Source organism: Pseudochaenichthys georgianus, chromosome 17 (genome assembly GCF_902827115.2).
Source record: "Pseudochaenichthys georgianus chromosome 17, fPseGeo1.2, whole genome shotgun sequence".
Taxonomy (NCBI): Eukaryota; Metazoa; Chordata; class Actinopteri; order Perciformes; family Channichthyidae; genus Pseudochaenichthys; species Pseudochaenichthys georgianus.
The window spans coordinates 5112379-5123340 of NC_047519.1; positions in this window are offsets into that span (position 1 = coordinate 5112379).

Consider the following 10962-nt stretch of genomic DNA (forward strand, 5'->3'; position numbering starts at 1 on the left):
TACAAACAAAGAAATGGAGAACAGGATGAAGTGGACCAACGTGCTCTACAAGGCCGAAGGACTCAACATCAAAGGCGACAAGGACATGCTGCACTCCTCGTTCAGAAAGGAGTGGGGCGATCAAAGCGAGAATATCGTGGAGAAGATGCAGAAACGGCAGGAAGAAACGGAAGAATGGGGCGGTGGTGGCGAAGTCGATAGGGAACTGGGATAGGGATAGGGATAGGGAACTGGAAGGTCACCAGTTCAAGTCCCCGAAAGACCAAGTGCTACCGAGGTGTCCCTGAGCAAGGCACCGTTCCCCACATTGCTCCCCGGGCGCCGTTCAAAATGGCAGCACACTGCTCCTAACACTAGGATGGGTCAAATGCAGAGAAATAATTTCCCCATGAGGGATTAATAAAAGAACATCAGTGACATCTTTTCCACAGTTTTGACTCTTTTGACAGACTTAAATGACACTAAGGATTATCTTTGACTGAGCCAAGGTGGTGGTACCTTTTGGCCTAACTGACTTGTGACTCGTACACAGAAAAGTAGAAGGAAAACTACACATACATGAACTGCAACTGCATGGACTTGATTACTAAGCTATAATTGTCACATGTCTCCCATTTGAATTGTTAGTAATTATCATGTATACTATCCTAATAATTAGAGGCTGGTGTGGAGGAGCCATGATCAATATTGATTGGTTGGCTTGGGTCACATGGGTATGGGTGGCACTCATTATAATCCTGTTCACCTGTGTGAGGTGTGGGTGTGTGGAAGAGAGGGTGACATGGGGCCGTTGTACTTTTTTGTTGACCGCAAGATTACAATTGCTTTGATTATAACAGTGTATATGTCTGAGAACTACGAAACAGAGCTTCAGATCTCAGCGAGTACTTTTTTAGCGTGTCATACAACAGCAAACAGGCCCAGCCTCAGCCTCTCAGCGACTTAGTTTGTTTCCTGCTGTTGCAACAACCAATACAAGATATTCACTAAGAAACTACACTTTTATTATGAACAGAAAGATCTGCACACTGAATAGTGTGTAGTCAAACAGGACCATCATTTGTTTGTGACAGCTGTGCCCAGTATGGGCTCACAGATGCAGTTAGGTGGTTTCTTCATCAGGCCTGGTCCTCCTCCCAGAGAAAGACCGCTCCACCTCAGTCCTCTCCAGCCAATCCAACAGACAGGACACCCGTCACACTGAGGTTTCTCCCAAACTCTCTGCAGCTCTCTGGACTCCACGCTGTCTCAATTGATCCACACTGTGAATATGAGAAGGGAAAATGTGTGTAATAAATGCTTTAGACAAGAAGAAATTGTTACGGTTGAGTGAAGGAAGCAGGACCCAAATGCAGATAACTCAGATTAACCTTTATTTCAAGGATATTGAAAAATAACTTACACAAAACTAGGGCCACCAGGGTGGGTGGAGGGGGTCTGGAGGACGGGTTTTGGGCTGACAGCCCAGGAGCACAGCGGAGGGCCCGGAAGGGATCTCGGGCGGACGGCCTGGGGGCAAGGCAGAAACCGAGAAGGGGGACTCGGGCGGACGGCCCGGGGGCAAGGCAGAGTCCAAGGTGGGGTTCTCGGGCGGACGGCCCGGGGGCAAGGCAGAGTCCATGGTGGGGGTCTCGGGCGGATGGCCCGGGGGAAAGGCAGAGCCCATGGTGGGGGTCTTGGGCGGACGGCCCGGGGGCAAGGCAGAGACCATGGAGAGGCGAAGACCACAGCGGGCAAACTCAGGGGGCCGGGCCCGAGGGCGAGGACCGCGGCTCTCAGGGGACCGGGCTCGAGGGCGAAGACCGCGGCTCTTAGGGGGCCGGGCTCTCAGGGGGCGAAGACCGCGGCTCTCAGGGGGCCGGGCTCGAGGACGAAGACCGCGGCTCTCAGGGGGCCGGGCAGGAAGGCGCTGACGGGACAGCTCCGGAGGCCGGGCAGGACCCGGTGTCGGCCAGACAGGAACCGGAGCCGGTGGGACAGGCTTCGGCAGGATCTCCCACGGAAGAGGACCAGGCGTTGGCGGGACCCCCGGCGAGACAGGTGATGGCGGGACCTCCAATGGAACAAGACATGGGATTGGCAGGACTCTCAGCGGGTCCTCCAACGGAACAGGACATAGGGTTGGCAGGACCCCCGGCAGTAGAGTCGTCGGCGAGACCTCCAACGGCACAGGACATAGGGTTGGCAGGACCCCCGGCAGAAGAGTAGTCGGCGGGACCCCCAACGGGACAGGACACAGGGTTGGCAGGACCCCCGGCAGGAGAGTAGTTGGCGGGACCTCCAACGGGACAGGACATAGAGTTGGCAGGACCCCCAGCGGAACCTCCAACGGCACAGGACATAGGGTTGGCAGGACCCCCGGCAGAAGAGTAGACGGCGGGGCCTCCAACGGCACAGGACACAGGGTTGGCAGGACCCCCGGCAAAAGAGCAGTCGGCGGGGCAGTCGGCGGGACCCCCAACGGGACAGGACATAGAGTTGGCAGGACCCCCAGAGGAACCTCCAACGGCTCTTGAGTAGGGACTTGAGTGGGGACTCGAGAGAGGGCTTGAGAGGAAACTCGAGAGGAAACTTGAGAGTTGACTTGAGAGGGGGCTCCGCCTGTGCTAATATACCGAGGGTTACAATACGTAACCCAAAGTTATATCACTCACAGGCTCCACCCTCTACTGGACTCTATGGGTACAGTCGGTGGAGCCCCGATGCCTGTACGCACTGTCGTCCAACACCATTCCACCCTACTGCCCCTGACCGGCTTTCCTGGTCAGCAGCTGCTGCCCCACATTCTCCCTTAACCCGGTTGTGACCTCGGAGAAATCTGCGCTGTGGCTAACAGAGCACACCCTGCTGCGCTTACCTCGCAGAAAGTGTGCTCAAAAAACAGTGCCGGGGGACCCCCCCCCCCCCTGCCTATAGACGGATGGGGAGAGCCCCCTCGGCCCCGAATGGGCTTACTACATGCCTGCCTCCCTGAATCCCTAAGGATAACAGGGAGAGTGCCAGAGCCCATGTCTCACACTCAAGCACTGACCCCGTGCAGAGTGTGAGAGGACTAATGTCCGGGGAGGGGGGTCAGATGCCAACTGACCCACCCCCCCCCCTACAAATCCTGTGTTGCCTCAGCAAGCACAGACGAGGAGAAAGAGCCAGACATGTCCAAGAGATAAAACCTTATGAAGGGGCCTGGTGTCGACTAAGACGCCGCCGTGCACACATCTTCCACACTCACACCGTTGAATAAGGTTGTTGATACAGCCACAGCCCGTGCAACCTGATCTCACCAGAATGCGTGACTCCACCACGACTCCTTAACACCACAATGCGTGGTGGAATCACGAACTTTGTTACATTTGCGTGTCGGCACCACGCAAACAACCCCAATGTAAAGTGAATGAGGCTCCTTTGTCGTGGTGCACACACGCATTTCTACAACGTCCCGCAGTGAGCTTTTATTCTATACAACGTTTTTTAAATCTACTTTATAGCTTGTAGTAACTCACGGGAGGCTTCTTTTATTTTATTTGTATTCATAATTATTTTTATTTTTCGTCAGAATGTAAAAATTACATTAGTTACGAATGTGTGTTCTCAAAAAACAGTGCATTGTGTGTAATGCAACTGTGATTTTTATTAAATTAGTTTGTTTTTAAGGAAGGCCAGAGCTTCAGCTGTGTCAAATAGATTGTTCCCTTTAGTTAACGTTATTTAAAAGATAATTATCATGTCTTGTATTACGAGCGTCCATTCCCATTGGATAACGGAGAATTTTACACCCGGAAGTAAGTAGCCTATTCTCCTTACTGTCGATTGATTTTACAGTGATATCTGCACTACTCATCGACTAAAAAACACCAAATTGTCCTTGTTAATTACACAACATTGATTGGTTTGAATTGTGTACAATGCTTTTGTATTTTCCCCCTTCGATTCGGAGAAACAAATATTTTTTCGGAGTTTTTGGACGGCAGAAGACACTACACTACCCAGATTCCTCAGCTATCGTTTGGGACTACACCATGAACCCCGTGATCAGCCCTCAAGCTCTTTGATTGGTTGACCTCCAACTGCATTCCATATGAAAAAAAACGTTTCGTAAAAGAGAAAATCATACTTTATTCAGCAGTGCTTGCTTTACTCTTTGATAGTCATCACATGAATGCATTGTAATAAATGGTTTGGCTGCATTACATATTACACATCTGTCTTAGTTCTTTATTTATCTACAGAGATCGGGCATCAGAATAGACCAGAAACTATTCTTTTACCGTTCTGTTTTAATTTCACAATAAAGTTAGTAGTAATATTTTGTTTTGATATTATTGTTTTTTATTAACTACTAGACGACTGGGTCATGTTAATACCATCTTTTTTTGGTTGCTATGGGTTTTTCCCATCGCTTTTGTGTTACAAATATCAAAACAATAACAAAACAGCAGTATATTTTATTTTGTTAACACTGTAAACTTGACAGCCTTTTAACCCAAACCACCTACTGGTTAAAGCACGTTATTACACGTTTAGAGTAATTGCAATGCAGGAAGATTGTGTTTTAATGACTGTTTAAAATGCCTTTTTCTTAATGTCTTTCATTTTTGTAACGCACTTTTGAATGTGTTATATTTTATGAAAACATTCAAATATTAATAGTACATATAAAATAGTGGGAAAGTAGAAGGTCAATTATATAAATATAGAATAGAAAATATCAAGAAGATACTCAAATGATATCTAGAGTAAAACAGTTTCGTGCCTGATAGGAGGATGTGCTAACTAATAAGGCTTTATTTAAAGACATGTGCAGAATACGACAGTGTAATGGTGGAAGTATACACACATTGATAGATGTCTTGTATGCACTGTTGATGAACCTGTGACCCAAGTTTTTCATTCATTGCATAACTACACTGTTGTGTATATGATAAATAAACCTTAGAACATCTTGAAATCTTGAAAGGGATGTGCAAAATAGCAATTATATACAGTCTTTAATGAACTATTAGAGAATAACGAGTAATGAATATGCTTTAAACGGATCTGCAGATAAATATTTAGTCTTCTCAAGCACCAACTATCAAATATCTCGCCTGATTGTTGGCACTTGACAATCACCTCCTTCACTGAATTTCATTCAGGTGTAACTAAAGTCTGATTTAAGGGTTGTTTATATTTCACATCATTAATCAAAATCTGTAAAGTAACTAAAATAAATGTAGTGGAGTAAAAATACCAGGTTAACCTTAAAGAAAGCCCTCAGGATTATAAAAGACCACCATCACCCCAGCCACAAACGGTTCTGTCTGCTGCCGTCTGGCAGGCGGTACCACAGCATTCGGACTAAAACCACCAGACACAGAGACAGCTTCATCCCACAGGCTATACGATTATTAAATACCTGAACTTAGAAACAACATCCATAACATTCATCTGGCTGCTACTTAGAAATGATTTATCTAATATATCATATTCCAATCACTTGTATATAGACTCTTATTGCACTATTTCACTATTTTTTCTGTGTATCTGTTTTATTGCGTAGCACTGTTGGAGGAGCCTGTGACTTAAGGGGGGGAGGGGGGTAGGACACGTTCGATTCCTGTTTTGAATAGTGTGCCGTCGAGCCGTCGATGGGTTTCATTCCATTTCAAAGTCCTTTTGGACGCTCTGTGTAAACGTCGCGCATCCAATCACAGAGGTTGAGGACTGATCACAGGGTTTGTCAAGCTAAGCACATGGTGTAGTCCCAAACGATAGCTGAGGATTCTGGGTAGTGTAGTGTCTTTGGCCATCCTAAAACTCCGAAAAAATATTTGTTTCTCCGAATCGAAGGGGGGAAAATACAAAAGCATTGCACACAATTCAAACCAATCAATGTTGTGTAATCAACTAGGACAATTTGGTGTTTTTTAGTCGATGAGTAGTGCAGATATCACTGTAAAATCAATCGACAGTAAGGAGAATAGGCTACTTACTTCCGGGTGTAGAATTCTCCGTTATCCAACTAATTTAATAAAAATCAAAGTTGCATTACACACAATGCACTGTTTTTTGAGAACACAAATTCGTAACTAATGTAATTTTTACATTCTGACGAAAAATAAAAATAATTATGAATACAAATAAAATAAAAGAAGCCTCCCGTGAGTTACTACAAGCTATAAAGTAGATTTAAAAACCGTTTTATAGAATAAAAGCTCACTGCGGGACGTTGTAGAAATGCGTGTGTGCACCACGACAAAGGAGCCTCATTCACTTTACATTGGGGTTGTTTGCGTGGTGCAGACACGTAAATGTAACAAAGTTCGTGACTCCACCACGCATTGTGGTGTTAAGGAGTCGTGGTGGAGTCACGCATTCTGGTGAGATCAGGTTGGCCCGTGTGGAGTGCGCACGAAAACCTGTGGGGCTGGGGCAGGCTCTCCCTGCCTGTCCGCAGGTATGTGCAATGCACTCGCAGAGCTAGCCTGCCAGGCGTTTCTTGGACAGAGCGTTCCCGATCACACCGCCCCCGAAGCACACGAACAGCTGTTCAGTGCGTCTAAGGGCAGCTGTGCGCTCCACATAACAAGCTAGCACACGCACCGGGCAGAGGAGGTGCAGTTTAGCCTCCCTGGCCCCACCATGGGGGGAGACTAAAACCCCCAACTGAATAGCCCTTGACCTGAACGCACTCCTTAGGTTTTGGGCACAAAGGAGGGGTTCGGTCTAAGTGTCGCGCCGCTCTGGTTACCCCGAATCAATAAACAGCTCAGGTGCACCGACAGAGCAGTTAACTCGGACACTCTTTTGGCTGACGTTAAGGCAAGAAGCAAAGCTGTTTTCCACGACAATGCTTGCAGAGAGGAGAGCTCTAGAGGCTCAAACGGCCCCGAGGCCAGAGCCTCGAGCACTAGGGGCAGGTCCCACTGCGGGGTGGAGACGTGCACCACAGGGCGCAGCCTCCATACCCCCTGTAAAAACCGCAACATCAGTGGTTGACTAAAGGCTGACCTGCCGCCAAATCCCTCATGACAGGACGAGATGGCTGCTGCATACACCTTCACTGTGGAATGTGCCAGCCCTCTGTCCACTAATAACTGTAAGAAGGACAAAATAGAGCCTAGCTCACAAGATAGGGGCTCTATTCTCCGCTCCTCACACCATCGATGGAACCCCAGCCATCTCTCAGAGATAACACCACCTCTGAGGCCCATAACCACAGCTCCTCCGCTGTGGCCAACAGGGCGGCGGAGCGAACTCCGCCCTGCCTGTTGATATAAGCCACTGTGGTGCTTTTGTTGCTCCTGACCATTAGATTTCTCCCCTGAATTAGAGGCATGAAATGCCGGAGGACTAACACTACTGCCCGTAGCTCTAGGAGGTTGCTGTGTCGAGACTCTGTAGCTCAGCGCCCACCTAGCCCTCTTCAGGCAGTTCCCTCCAGTGGCGTAACAAGGTTGTGATTGGCCCCGGTGCAAATATTGTTTTGCCCCCCCATCGACCCAAACACGCTAATGCGCTCACACACGCACGGACATACACAACAACTCAGAAGCACCACATGTATAGGCTATCAACAACAGCCTGTCCTGGCCTCAAACCACCACAGCCTGACAACGGCACAGCAAATTAAGAAGAGGATTAAACCTGTTTCCTTGATGTTTGTCTCTGGGGAATGGGCCTGCGATGTGTAATTCATGGCACAATTCAAACGGGATCAAAAGATACGTTTTCTCTCTCTATTGACTTCAATACATTATTTTTCCGAAATAAGGTCCCATGGACCGGAAGAAGATGGGCGTGACTTCGTCACTCTATGGCCGGCGGTGGCCCAATCCCACATTCCCCTGATACGTGGAGAGTTGGCCATATAGGCGGAGAACCACTTCTGTGACGTAGAAAATAATTCAAATCTGGATCAGTCTGTATCAGATCCATTGCAGCCCCGTTTTTAGAGATTTGGGTATGGAGGAAAAGAGAGAGGGGTGTGTTTTCTGACACTTGGTGAGTTCCCTGGAACACCGGGGACACATATTCATGTATAAAAGACGTACAAACAGGGCCGCCCCTCCCTACAGGCCAATCACGCAGGCTGCATGGGGCCCCGCCTTGTGCAGGGGGCCCCGCCCAGAGGGCCTCAGCTGCTGTGCGCAGTTCTCGCAGTAACCCAACACCGTTGCAATGAATCGACATCTGACCAATCACGGCTTTGATACGGCCACTAGTGCAGGTGAAGAGATGTTGGTGAAAAGACAGTTTCAGTCCGGAGCAAGCAAGAGGGGAAAAAAACAAAAGAGTATCACTCGAAGGTGGGTTATTGTATGAGTCAAATGTACAACTTGCAAATGTTGTATAAGTCAAATTGCCAATTGCCATATTAAAACATCAGCTGCAATTCACGACATGAAGAAGGCAGTCTCTGCATAGCATACAGGCTAATGGAGATGCAGTTATTTCCAGCATTCTTTATTTAACATTCATTCAAGTATGAGATGCCTTTTATCTGCTAATGTACAGGAGGAAGAGTGATACACTGTCTGTCTAGTTGGCTTACATAACAGTTAAAGTTTACAGCCTAAAAAACATGGAGCATTTTTTCCCCTTTTATGTCAATTTGCACATTTCATGGTGATACCCAGCCTCTCCCCTTAACTCCTAACAGTCATCATCATGGTGATGCTCAGCCTCTCCCCTTAACTCCTAACAGTCATCATCATGGTGATGCTCAGCCTCTCCCCTTAACTCCTAACGGCCCGTCCACACAGCGGCGTTGGAAGCTTCTGCCCATTCACTTTGAATGGGGTGACGTCACTTTTCGTCGAACTGCATTGTGGGAAGCAGAGCGGAGCTTTCCTGGCGTTTCAGGCTGCAATAGTTGAGCAATGTTCAACTTTTTAAGCTTCTGAAGCTTTCGGTGGAAGCGTCAGCCAATCAAATCATATGCCAGTACAAGCTCTAGCCAATCAAACCGCTGCTTGTGTGTCCGGGGCGGGAGATTCATGTGATTGGTTGTTGGTCGAGCTTCAGACACGCCCGCCGGCAAGCTTTTTCCAAAGCCGCTGTGTGGACGGGCCGTAACAGTCATCGTCATGTCAACCACAACACAGAGAAATACTGATTGAAATGTGTGTGTAGTTGTTGATACATTGCTGACAGAAGGAACTACATTTGAATACAGATTTAAGAAATATCAGTTTTTGAGCATGTCATAAGCATGTTTTGTCTTGACTATATTACAACTATATTATAATAAAATATAGTATTTATATTATTGAATTGATTATGATTATTATAATTAGTAGAAGTAGTTTATTTGCATTACTTATATTTTAATCTTTTTGAGGCTAGTATTTGGCAGGAAATGCAGACGTATTCACCTGTAAACGCACACTGAACGACATAAATTCACATTTACCATTTACCTCACTGTATACAAAGTAACTGTGTTGATAATAATAATAAACAGGAATTATATTTGCAAAGTAGCCTACTTTGTTTCCAAAACAAATGTTTTCACTCCTGTCGGTTGGGGGGGGGGCCCTCATCTCACAATGTCGCTTGGGGCCCCAAGTTGGCCAGGGGCGGCCCTGCGTAAAAAAGTGCATTTTGCATGATAGGTCACCTTTAAGCAACGTACAATGTGCTGACCGGGAGCAACAGATTTAGGTTTGCCGGCTAGCATCACAGAACGGCACTGCTGTGCATGTTAGCTTAGCTTGGTAACCTCAGCTAGCTCTGGAACTTCCAGCTGGGTGGCAGGAGGTCCCGCCTCGGCCCGCCTCGGCCCGCCTCTTTGCCCTTATTTGGATCAGGCTGGAGCAGGCGGGAGTTAGACTCTGACGTCACTGTCGAGCCGTTAGTGACCGACACTGCCTACTTTAGGCTTCTCAGAAATTCTGCAGAATCCTATGGGTGACGCCACGGACACTATGTCCATTTATACCAGGGGTAGCCAACACGGTGCCCGCGGGCACTTAGTCGCCCGCAGGGTGGACATTGGTCACCCGCGTGCATGTTCTAAAAATAGCACAAGTCACCATGAAGCTCCGTCTAAAAAAATTATTTAATACATTTTTATTTTAAAATGACAATATTGAATATAACATTTTAAAAGCACACATTTTGTATGTACATATGTAAGTGAAATGGAGATTTGGTGTGTGAAATTGAACTCTGACCCCAGATAGGGTCAGAGTTGAACTCCACGCACCAAATCTCCGTTCCACCTTTAGCTGAGACAAGCTAGCGTGAGCAGCTACTATGGTGCGCTAGCTGCGGGTTTTACCCTAAACATGGCAGAGAAGAGAAAGAAAAATTACTGTTTTCAAGACGTTTGGGAGGAAGAATTCTTTTTTACTATAGTGAAAGAAAAGTGTGTATGTCTCATTTGCGGGGCGACTGTGGCGATCGCAAAGCGGCACAATGTTGAGAGACACTTTGATACGTGTCACAAGAGCTACAATGCTAACTATCCAACCTAGCAGCGCACTACGGGCAGCAACAGCCCGTCAGTTAAAGGCAGCTTTGGGGAAGCAGCAGTCTTTTTTCACGAGGCCGGTGAAAAAGTCACAAAATGCAACGGAAGCCTCATTTAGAGCTGCTAATTTTTTGGTAAAGAACAAGAAAGCTTTTTCGGACGGAGGTCTTGAAAGGTGCAATGATGGTTATTGCAAACACTGTGTTCAGTGACGAGAAGAATGGTTCCGATGTCATCTCCACTCTCTCCGATGTCCAGCTGGGGGCAGTACGATCGTTAGAAGAGTGTCGGCTATGTGCGGCAACTTGACAGAGCAGCTGGACCGGGATCTGGCTACGTGCCGGTGGTTTAGCATCCAGTGCAACGAGACCGTGTACAGAAGCAGTACAGCACAGCTGATGATGTTTATCCGTATGGTGTTTGATGATTTCTCCACAAAAGAAGAACTCTTGACACTACTGCCCCTGAAGACAACAACAAGGGGAGTTGACGTTTACACCGCGGTCTAG